This window comes from Nuphar pumila, chromosome 12, assembly GCF_984573655.1.
Source record: "Nuphar pumila chromosome 12, dmNupPumi1.hap1.1, whole genome shotgun sequence".
NCBI classification, from domain to species: domain Eukaryota; kingdom Viridiplantae; phylum Streptophyta; class Magnoliopsida; order Nymphaeales; family Nymphaeaceae; genus Nuphar; species Nuphar pumila.
The window spans coordinates 62957262-62968913 of NC_143260.1; positions in this window are offsets into that span (position 1 = coordinate 62957262).

The following is an 11652-nucleotide window of genomic DNA, read 5'->3' on the forward strand; positions in this document are numbered from 1 at the left end:
GAATTGGAAGGGTTAGAAGAGAAGTGGAATCCTCCTATATGCCATTACCGTAGCTGGATGCCTCCATCGGATTGAGGAAGAAGAGAGATCAAGGGAGAAGCAGAAGAAGGAGGGAAGAAACAAGGTGAAGGAGAAGGGTTAGAAAAGAAGGCAAAAGCATAAGAGAGAAGACAAGCCTTTCTTCCCCCTACGTATGGTATTTATAATTTTGAAAGTTTTTCCATAAGTCCATCTTATTTAAAAGAATTCCATTTCAAAACCTCTCTTCAAAAAGTTATTTACAAAGCAACTCAAAATGACTATATTCTAGAAATTATAAAACTAAGTCTATTTGAACTCTAATTTTTTTATGATTTTTAAAAACTAAACTACTACAATTATGTCAAACACTAAAATATGCATTAAAATGTAAAATAACACTATTTTTCATGCATTTTCTATTCTTATATTATTTTAGCACATTTACTCGAAACTAACATAAAGTTGGGTTTTAAATCATTTTCTCATGAAATCATGCATATTTTTATATGAAATATCCCTAAAATATATGCATGAACAGCCATCGGCAGAGTTGTTTCTTCTAATAGTCCACTGGTTTCCACCACATCTGATCATATTTCCAAGAAAGTGTAAAGGGATCTGTTGCTAAAATCCTTCAGATGGTAAGTTGGTTCAAGGTTCCAATGGCAGCCCTGTGATCCTTGAAAGATCAAAACAGAATGAATTCAAAGAAAGTCATGCAGAAAGCTCATTTCAGAGTCCTAAAAGAAAGGGTTCACGGATACAAATCCCCGAGCCACACAATTTATTGAACCTGCTTTCCTCTCTGATTGTCCCTTATATACCATCAGCCCTCAATGCACTGATGAAATACTGGGAAAATTAGATATCCAGATAGCTGCTATTCAATTCAAGCAAGAGATAAAATGTGTGGAAAGTCTACCTCTGTGGCGCAATAGGTCATCAGATATTAATAATGAGTTATGAGTTATTCAAGGGTTACAGAAAGGGAAATTTAAAAGAGAGACTAATGAATTTGTTGCAGCTTATGATTTCTTAAACTCAGATGACAAAAGTTTCAATGTGAAAGTTTGGTATAATTTAACATATAAAAATGACACAGGGGGCGCTTCTGCTAGATTATTGCGTGTTGCACATTCTATAAATGTAGCATCAAATGCCTACCTCCAGCTCCTTAAGGGTACCGGTGTGAAGATGTCTTTAGAATTTGTGAAGGAAATGCCTAAACCAGCAACAAAAACTGAGGTTGGATTTGTCGTCAATCATTGGTCCACTTTTCTTTACATGGGTGATTTAATTACTATTTCCTGTGATGTTGACACACTTGGTTTATGAGAAGCAACGAAAACTGAGAATCATGATGGAAATGCATGGGCTTGGAGATGGTCTATACTGACTGATTTCTTATCTCCATCTTTTTTTGTTTGTTTTGTTCATTGCAGTAGTATATATGATATGTTTTGTGCTCTTCGGTTCCATCATTGGGCTTCAATTCTTCAAGTTTAATGACTACAGCTTGCAGTTTATGTTCTGTTTCATTTACCTAAACTTGCAGATTGCACTTACTTTCCTGATTCACCTATCTTTTCTGAAGTTAAGACTGCTACAGTTGTAGGCTACATATATATATTTGGGTCAGAGCTATTAGGATCTTTCCTTCTTCAAATTCTTTGTTCAAAACACAACCTTTTCAAAAGTCTGGGTAGTGGTTATAGAGATCCTTCCTGCTTTTTTTTTCCTATTTAAAGGTCTTTTTTGGGCAGTATGCTTTTATGGGGCAGTATATGGAAACTAGTGGTATGCACTGGAAAAATTTGAACGATATTATCATGGCTCTGGAATGGTTCATCCTTCCTCCAATTGCCTACTACTTGGATCAAATTGTTTCAATGGGGCATTTGAAGTTAACTAATAATTGAAGTATGTGCTCTCCTACACTTATATCACACACTTTCACTATGATCCATTTCCAGCACCCTTATCCATCTATACTAAGTACATGTTATATATATATATATATATATACGTATATATGTATATATACACATATATATGTATATGTATGTGTGTGTACTCATATGTATGTACGTATGTATAAGCTCTCATATACATATATATATATATATATATATATATGTATATAAGTATGCATGTCATTCTTCATTTTTTTTCAGCATGTATATCTTGATATATGAACATTTTTACCATTAACATCCATATGATATATGTGGTTTTCCTTCTCTTTTCATTACTAACCAGGTTGTTTTGCAGGAAATATGTGGATAAAGTTATCATTTGAAGTTGTAAAATTGATTTTACATGTTGTAATAGCTAGATTTGAATGAAAATTTACATTTCCAGATTTAGGTAGAATGAATGAGCATGGTAAATGTCATGAATTGTTTGTTTTTTTTTATGCATTTTTGCCTTTATTTCTCAAATTCTCACAATGGTGAAACACGAATGGCACGTGCACCATTTCGTAAGAGGTAATTGATACTAAGTTGATGATCCACATCAATGGCCATAGTCAGGGTGTGGACAAAACTTAGCATTTTTATCTTTTACAAAATAACATTGGATCCACACTAGATCCATTTTCAAAATTCATCATATTTTTCCTAAAATATTTTATTCTTTTATCAGAACTTAACTTAAAATTAACTCAAAATATATACCAATGGCCATAGTCAGGGTATATTGAGAGTTAATTTCATTTTAAATTCTATAAAAGTACAAAAGATGTATTTTTCACTTGAATTTAAATGTAGTTATTACATAATACATTCAATGACCATAGTCAGGGATGTATTATGTCTTCAACCTCATTTTTGTATTCATTTAAAGAATGGAATAGCTTTTCAAATTCCAAATTCAAAATTTTTAAATTCATTTCATCATTTAGGGAAGAATTGCATCATATTTTCAAAATTCTCTTTCAAAAACCCAAGTGATCTCAAATATCTTTCTTCAGTCTATAGTTTAATTCATCCTTCTATCTTATTTCAAAGATTTAAATTCCAAATTCAAAGTCCAATTTGACTTTGAAATTTCAAAATTCAATCTTTATATTCTTGATTCATTCCAGATTCAAACTCCAAATTCAAAGTCCGAATTTGACTTTGAAATTCATTTATAGTTCAAATTCTCAAATCAATTTTGAAACTCCAAAAATCAAATTCAATTCTAAAATTCAATTTCAAAGTTCCATTTTCAACTTTGAAATTCTTGATTCAGTCTCAAAATCGAGTTCATCTTCTTATCTATTCAAAAACCACAGTTTGAGATTGATTCTCAAAAACTTGACCTTTCTTAAATTTTAAATTCAATCTGGGTTTTTCAAAACCCAGATCCATAATTCAAAAGTCCCAGTTGGACTTTCAAAAGCCCAAATCCAAAGTTAAATCTCAACTTGGATCCAGATTTCCAAGTATGAATCCAACTTCCCCTTTGGATCTTAGACCTCAGATCCATATTTCATATTGGATTTCAAATCTCAGATCCAATTCTATTCTAGGATCCAGAATTCAAATTCCCCTTTGGATCTTAGACCTCAGATCCACATTTCATATTGGATTTCAAATCTCAGATCCAATTCTATTCTAGGATCCAGAATTCAATTCCCCTTTGAATCTCAGATTTCAGATCCATTCTAGGATCCTGAATCCAATTCTACTTTGGATCTTAGACTTTAGATCCGAATTCTATTCTAGGATCCAGGAACCTATTCTACCTCGGATCTTAGATTCAGATCCAAAATCCATTCTAGGATCCAAAATCCAGTTCTGTTTTGGATCTCAGACTTTAGATCCAAATCCATTCTAGGATCCAGAATCCGATTCTACTTTGGATCTCAGACTTCAGATCCAACTCCATCTTCCAACCCTATCTTGGATCTCAGATTTTAGATCTAAATACCTTCTTGGATTCCAAATCGTGAATCCAATTCCATTCAAAATTCCAAAATCCAAATTCCACTTAGGATCTAGATCCCCATTCTACTTTGGATCTCAGACTTCAGATCCAATTCCATTATAGGATCCAAAAATCCAACTTCATCTTGGATCTCAAATTAAAGATCCGAAATCCATTTAGGACCCAGAATTCAACTTTACTTTGGATCTCTGACTTCAGGTCCAAATTTCATCTTGGATCCCAAATCTTGAATCCAATTTCATTGAAAATTTCAGATCCAAATACCATCTTGGATTCCAAATCTTGAATCCAATTCCATTCAAAATTCCAAATCCAAATTCCACTTTAATTCCAATTCTTAAAATCAATTCCATTTCATTCCAGATTTCAAATCAAGTTCCCATTTCAGATCCTAAATTCAAAATTTAACTTTGAACTCTATTCAGAATCCAGATCTTGGATTCGGATTTCATCTTGAAATTCCAACTTTTAAATCAATTTCATTTCTCAATTTTATTCAGATTTCCCAATTCTATCTTTCCTTCTGATTTCGAACTTCAAAGTTAGAATTCAATTCCATTTTCATTTCTATTCTGATTCGAAGTCCATTTATGACTTTGAAAAATCCTTTCTTCTTCTTTTATCTCAAAACTTCAAAATCATTTTCCAAACCCAGATTTTATTTTCCAAGCTCTTGATTATTTTGAAAAACTTAAAACTTTAATCTTAAGTTCTAAGTTAGAAATCATTTCTTCACTTTATCAGATTCATCTCAGAAACACTTGGGAATTCTTCAAAACATTTTCAAAAAGAGCATACATCTTTGCATTTCGCACAAGCGTGATTCTTTGTGCACCTAGACTTAGATAAATTCTTAGCAAAACAAAAGGCATAAATTCGACCCTTGGTTCGATTACCCCTGGTAAAGGCGCCAGGAACGGTCGAACCTCGTACCGACGAGCGGATCCTGTCTCCCAGTTTTCCAGCAAATATTTCAAAAAACGGAGGCGAGTTATTTCAAATATTTTCAAAATTAAGGTCAAGTGAAACCCGCAAAAGAATTTCTCTTCTCTTCTCTTCTCTCTTCTTTTCTCTCTTTTATTTTTTCCTCCCTTCAAAAAGGAGGAAAATAGAGGTTAGAAAGGAAAAGAGAAGGAAGAGAGAGAATATTACGAGAGGAAAAATTTTGCGATGATCACATGGATCCTGCCAAGGCAAAGGCAATCATCGATATGCCGCTTCCCACCAATCTCAAAGAACTGTGAAGCCTTCAGGGTCGCATTCAGTCAATTCGGCGCTTCATCTCAAATTTGGCCATGAGATGCAAGCCCTTTAATCATTTGTTGAGAAAAGAAGTGAAATTTGAGTGGAGACCAGAATGTCAGCTCTCATTTGAGCGCATCAAGCAGTATCTCCTCAATCCACCAGTTCTGAAGCCACCAGAACTGGGAAAGCCACTTCTCTTATATATTTTCGTCAATCAGAATGCTTGTGGCGGATTTCTTGAACAGTATAAGGAAGGCAACCGGATAAAGCATGCCATCTACTACATCAGCAAGACTTTCATCGACTATGAGAAAAGATACTCTTAGATGGAAAAGACATGTCTAGCCTTAGTATGGATGCGTCAGAAGCTGAGGCATTATTTCTTAGCTTTAGAAATCAAAATCTTATCAAGACTCAATCCTCTCAAGTACATCCTTGAGCAACCTTTCCTTACTGGATGAATTGTGAAATGGCAAGTCCCCCTGATGCAGTATGATTTGGAATATGTATCTCAGAAGACAGTCGAGGATCAGTCCATCGTGGATCAGTTGGCAGATTTTTTGTTGACAGAAAAGATCAAAGTGGAAGATGATTTTCTCGATGATCGCATATGCAGCATTCAGGAGTCCCCAGTTTGGACTCTATTCTTTGATGGAGCCAAAAACATGTCTGGAATAGGGATTGGGATTTTGTTAATCACTCCCGAAAAGGAGACGATCCCTTATTCTCTCAAGCTCAACTTCCAATGTACTCACAATATGGCTGAGTATGAAGTTCTAATACAAGGCCTCAAAATTCTGCAAGATTTCAATATCAAAAGAGTGAATGCCTTTGGCGACTCATTATTTGTTGTTAGTCAAGTTAATGTGGAATGACAAGTAAAGGATTCAAAGTTGATTCCCTATCAGAAGATTGCCTTAGCTCTCATAGGCGACTTTGAGAAATTTCAGCTCAATCATGTCAAGAGAGAATACAATCACATAGCAGATGGCCTAGCCTGTTTAGGCTCCATTTTATCGTTCAAAGACAGTGAATCCTATCGTTCCTTTGAGATCGGCAGACTTGATCAACCTGCCTACATTCCAGCTGAGCAAGTGAACCAAGCCACTCAGAAAGAGAAGCCTTGATTTCAAGACATTAAAAATTTTATCGAAACCGGTGAATTTCCATCGAAAATGCCAAGAAAGGAGCAACGTGTGATTCAGCGCATGTTAGCCCATTATTTCATCCTTACCAATACTCTTTACTACCATGGATTCAGTTCTGAGTACGCTAGATGCTTAGACAAGGATGAAGCCATGGAAGTTGTCCAAGAGGCACACGAGAAAATTTGTGGTGGTCAGGTCGGCTACCAAACGCTCGTCAAGCAGATTATCCGACCAGAATATTACTGGAAAACCATGCAGTAGGATTGCCATCATTTTGTAAGGAAGTGCGTCAAATGCCAAATGCACACACCTTCCATTCATGCGCCAGCCGCATACTTGCAGTCTGTGGTTTCTCCCTGGCCTTTTTCGATGTGGGCCTTCGACGTAGTAGATCACTCCTTCCGCTTCTAATGGCCACAGATATTTTCTCGCAGCTGCAAAGTACTTCACCAAATGGGTTGAAGTTGTAACTCTGCGGACAGTGGACGGCACGTGGTTTCTTTTATTCATAAAAATCTTCTCTGCCGCTTCGGTGTCCCACATGATATTATCTCGGATAATGGCAGTCACTTCAAGAATGAGAGGATGAAGACCTTATGCTCGAAGTTCAGGATTCATCACCATTTCTCAGCTCCTTACTATCCTCAAGGAAATGGCCAAGCAGAGGCCACCAACAAGATTTTGATCCGCATTCTAGAAATAACTGTGAAAACGGGCCGTGATTGGCACGAGAAGATGCATGATGCACTCTGGGCGTACCAAACCACCATTCGGACCCCAACCAACGCTATGCCTTCAAAGCTTGTTTATGGAACGGAAGTAGTATTACCTATTCATATTCAAAAGCCCGCACTCAAGTTCGCATCGATTCTTGAACTTCCGCTTGATCAATATCAGCAGCAAAGGTTGGTACAACTTGACCTGTTGGATGAGAAAAGACTCAACGCAGCAGAGCACGCTCAAGCCTATCGTCAGAGGATTGCTCGGCACTACGCCAAGTCAGTTATTGAGAGAAAATTCTGAATCAATGATCGACAACTCATCTTAAGCATCGGCCGAAGGGCAAGTGGTCACTCAATTGGGAAGGCCCTTATGTGGTTAAGGAAGCACTGCCTTGCAATTTCTATCGTCTAATCAACGCAGATGGGGTGGAACTGCCAGATCCTATCAATGCTCTACATTTAAAGAGATTTTATACTTAAATTGTTCATCCTAGCCTTTTGTACTCTTCAAACGTCTTTTCAATAAAGCAATAATCTTCTATTGAATTTTCACATTCTTCTCCCTGATACTGGGGCATTTTTTATTTTGATTTATACTTATCTTCCTTCATCATATGCAGACAGGATCAAACGAATCTTTTTCTAAAAACCTTATCAACTTCTCGATTAATCTTGTTATCTTTATTAAATTGCATTTATTTCATTTTCCAATCTAATCAAATTTTCATTAATTTATTGTCAATTTTGTCAAGTTTTATCAATTTTATTAAATTTTATTCCTTTATTTTCAACCCTTTCAGGTTAAGGGATAAACCTGATGCCTCGTTTCAATGGGGTATTTCCCTTTCAGGTTAAGAGATGAAACCTGAACCTCATCTCGCGAGGCCCTTTATTCTCTTTCAAAACAGGCGATAATCCCAAATTCTTCTATCATCAATTTTTCCTCGAATTTCTGTCGATTTCTACTAAATCTTTATTATCAATACCATTAATTTATCAATCCTTTTATCCTTTATCCATTTCTACCGATCTTTTTCAATTTTGCCAAATTCTCTCCAGGATCAGGGATAATCCTGAAAACCATCCTAAATAAAATTCAAATCCCAGGTCATCTTGGGTTGAGGATCTTGAATAAGTTTCTCATCCTCATCGTCGGAATCTATTCATGCTTCTTGTCAATCCTTCTGAAACCCGACTTTTTGGGAAGGAGTTATTTCCCTCCCGTCTGAGTTCCAACTCAGGCTCTGTTTTCATTTTATTTTATTTTTGGAAGATCCGAGCCCCGACTCAGATTTTCCTCTTTTATTTTTCGTTTAAAAACCGGGTTCCGACTCAGATTTTCCCTTTTTGTATATTCTTATTTTTGAAGTTTCGGGTTCCGACTCAAACTTCCTTTTTTTTGGATCTGATGCTTGTATTGAAACCAATTGTTATGTCGAGAATTCAAGCTCTCAAACTCGATTCTCGTTCATTCTTTTTATCTTTATTTTTTAAAATCGGATTCTGACTCAGATCTTCCCTTTTTGTATATTCTTATTTTTGAAGTTCCAGGTTCCGACTCGGTATTCCTTTTGGATCCGATGCTCGTATTGGAACCAATTGTTACGTAAAGAATTCGAATTCTCAAACTCAATTCTCATTCATTTTGTTTATCTTTATTTTTGAAAATCGGGTTCTGACTCGGATTTCCCCTTTTGTATATTCTTATTGTTGAAGTTCAAGGTTCTGACTCGGACTTTCTTTTGGGATCCAATGCTTGTATTGGAACCAATTGTTATGTCGAGAATTCAAGTTCTCAAGCTCAATTCTCAATATTTCTTCTATTTTTAAAAAACCAGGTTTTGACTCGGATTTTCTCTTTTGTATATTCTTATTTCAGGAGCTTCGAGTTTCGATTTGGACCTCTTTTTGGGCTCCAATGCTTGTGTTGGAACCGATCGTTGCGTCAAGAATTCGAGTTCTCAAGCTCGATTCTCAAACTTTCTTTTATTTTGGAAAGCCGGGTTCTGACTTGGATTTTCGCTTTTATATCTTCTTATTTTCTCTAGTTCCAACTCGAATTTCCTAGGTTGATCCAATGCTCATATTGGACCAAGATTTCTCTTTGCCTATTTCCCTTTTAGGTTAATGGACAAACCTGAACTTCCCCCTCAGGATAAGGGATAATCCTGAAATGACGATAATCATTCTCGCTTAATTGTCAAGTATCTTCAAATATCGGTCTCTTCCTTAAATTCTCCATTGAAAAACCAGTGCTGGTGCATTTTCCAAAACCCAGTGCTGGTGTGCACTTTTCGAAATCCAATACTCGTATTGATGTGCAATTTCGAAATCCAGTGCTCGTGCTGATGTACATTTTCGAAAACCCAGTGCTCGTACTGGTGTATATTTTCGAAACCCAGCTCTCGTACTGGGGCACTTTGAAATCCAGTGCTCATGCTGGTGCATCTAGCACTCGTACTAGTGTCTGGCTGACTGATCAAGTTCGCCCTCCAGGTTCAGTCTTTGTACTAACCAATCATCATCATTTAAGCTCTAAATTCTCGATTTCGACCTTCGGGTCACCATTTTGTCAAAAATCAATCTTTTTCTCTTGCGAAGGACCCTCTTCAGGGAGAGTTCGAGGGAGCTCGTTCCTTTTCGCATGCAACCATCTTTCGTTCGCAAGAACCCTCTTCTAGGGAGAGTTTGAAGGGACTCGTTTTCTTTGCGAATAGTTTGCAAAACAACAACCGACTTTACACAAAAGAACCCTTTTTCCAGGGAGAGCTTTGACGGAAGCTCGTTTCTTTTGTGGCCCCTGTTTTTCTCATCTTTGGCCAACCCCTTCGCAGAGGACCCTCTTCTAGGGAGAGTGTGATGGACTCGTTCCTCTGTGATACTTTCTCAACTTTGTTTTTCGGTCGCCTTTCCATAAGAGAAGCCTAGAGATAGGGAGTTTTGACGAAAACTTAATTTCTCTTCGAAAGTTTCGTTTTGCAAACACCTCCTCTTTGAGGAAGATAGGAGTATTTCTAACTTCCCATTCAGGTAAGGGCTAAGTCTGAGTCTCTCTTTTTGGGGAAAAAGAGAGGAGAATTTTGTCACGGACGTGTCGATATGATATTGAGTGATTTCTTTCATCAAGGATTTCTAGAATACTTTGCCAATTTGCTATCGAAAGTCATTGTTGATCTCAAAGCTTTCACAAGGAATTACCTCGAGATACCTTTAGTATTATTTCCAAAAGAGCAAGAATTTTGTGAAATAAGAACTGAATTCAAGCTTTTTATGTTGGTCAACAAAGAGGATAAAGAAAAAATCTTCGATATGACCAGGCAAAGAAAATTTTCAATGATGTTGAAAAGCCATAAGTGAATTGATACTGATCATAGCTATGGCGCATTCTTAAAGATCGTTCTTTTGGCAGTAAGACAGTGGAAATATCCTGGGTAGTAAAAAAGAACCTACCCAATCCATATCTCCTTAGTCATTTGAGATGCAATTAAATATCCGCAAAAGGAATCTCTCAATTGTCGTCAAGATGAAGGCGAATATGCGAGTTAGACCCCCAGGGTTAAAGAATATTTGGATCTTCTCCGAGATGAAAGAGTTTGTGAAGGATTCTTCCAGGGAACGTTTTGAGCACCGTCAAGATAAAGGCGACTACGATAAGCCTCCCAACAAGCCCTAAAAGATATTTGATTTCTGCTATCTAGAGATTTTTGATCAATGAACCTATATCATCAGCCTAATTCCTGAGAAAGAAAAAGAAGGATCGGAGCATCTCCAAGATGAAGGAGTTTGTGACGTACCCTTCCCCAAAAAAGAGAGAAAAGTCTGGACATCTTCAAAATGAAGGATGATGTAAAAAGCCTAAGAAAGCTCCATGACTCAAAAGAGTGCAAAAAGATCATCATGGGAAAAGCCCCAGAATATCAAACTGCCCAAAATTGCCAGGAATCATCTTTATCTATGTGAAATTATTTTATCAATATCTTCTTACTCAATTGCTTTTATGAAGCTAAGAATGTTTCCTCTCTGGTCATATCAAAGAAATTGATATCTTCCTTGAAGAGACTCGACTGCAACAAATTTTGAATTTAATTCTTGATTCTACAGAGTTAACCCAATTGGAGTTAATACTCTAGGTAGAAGAGGTGATATTTTCACACATATATGCACAATTCAATCACTCTGAATCAACTACAATTTTGGCATCTCATTGGCAATATTTTCTAGTTATCCCAAAAATGAAGCAAGAACTTGATGTTCGTTTTGACGTATACGGACGTCATCCCTCCTTAGGACTGAAAAGCTCTTTCCTTCCATCTGATCTGAGCGCTCTCAGATTCGCATGCTTCCCTGCGTTCCCCACTGTCCCGCCATAGACAGTTCCCGCTCAGGATAAGGGTTAAACCCGGACTTTTTGCAAAAGGTTTGTTATTGTCAAAAGTTTTTTTTTTAGTCTCAGCGATGAGGCGCCCAAGATCAACCTCTTTTCAAGCTTTAGGGACCCCCATTTTCATCCTTTTGCAAACCCCTTTTGGACTTGTTTTGCAAAGTCTAGAGATCCCATCACAGTTTTCCTCGCTCCTCAA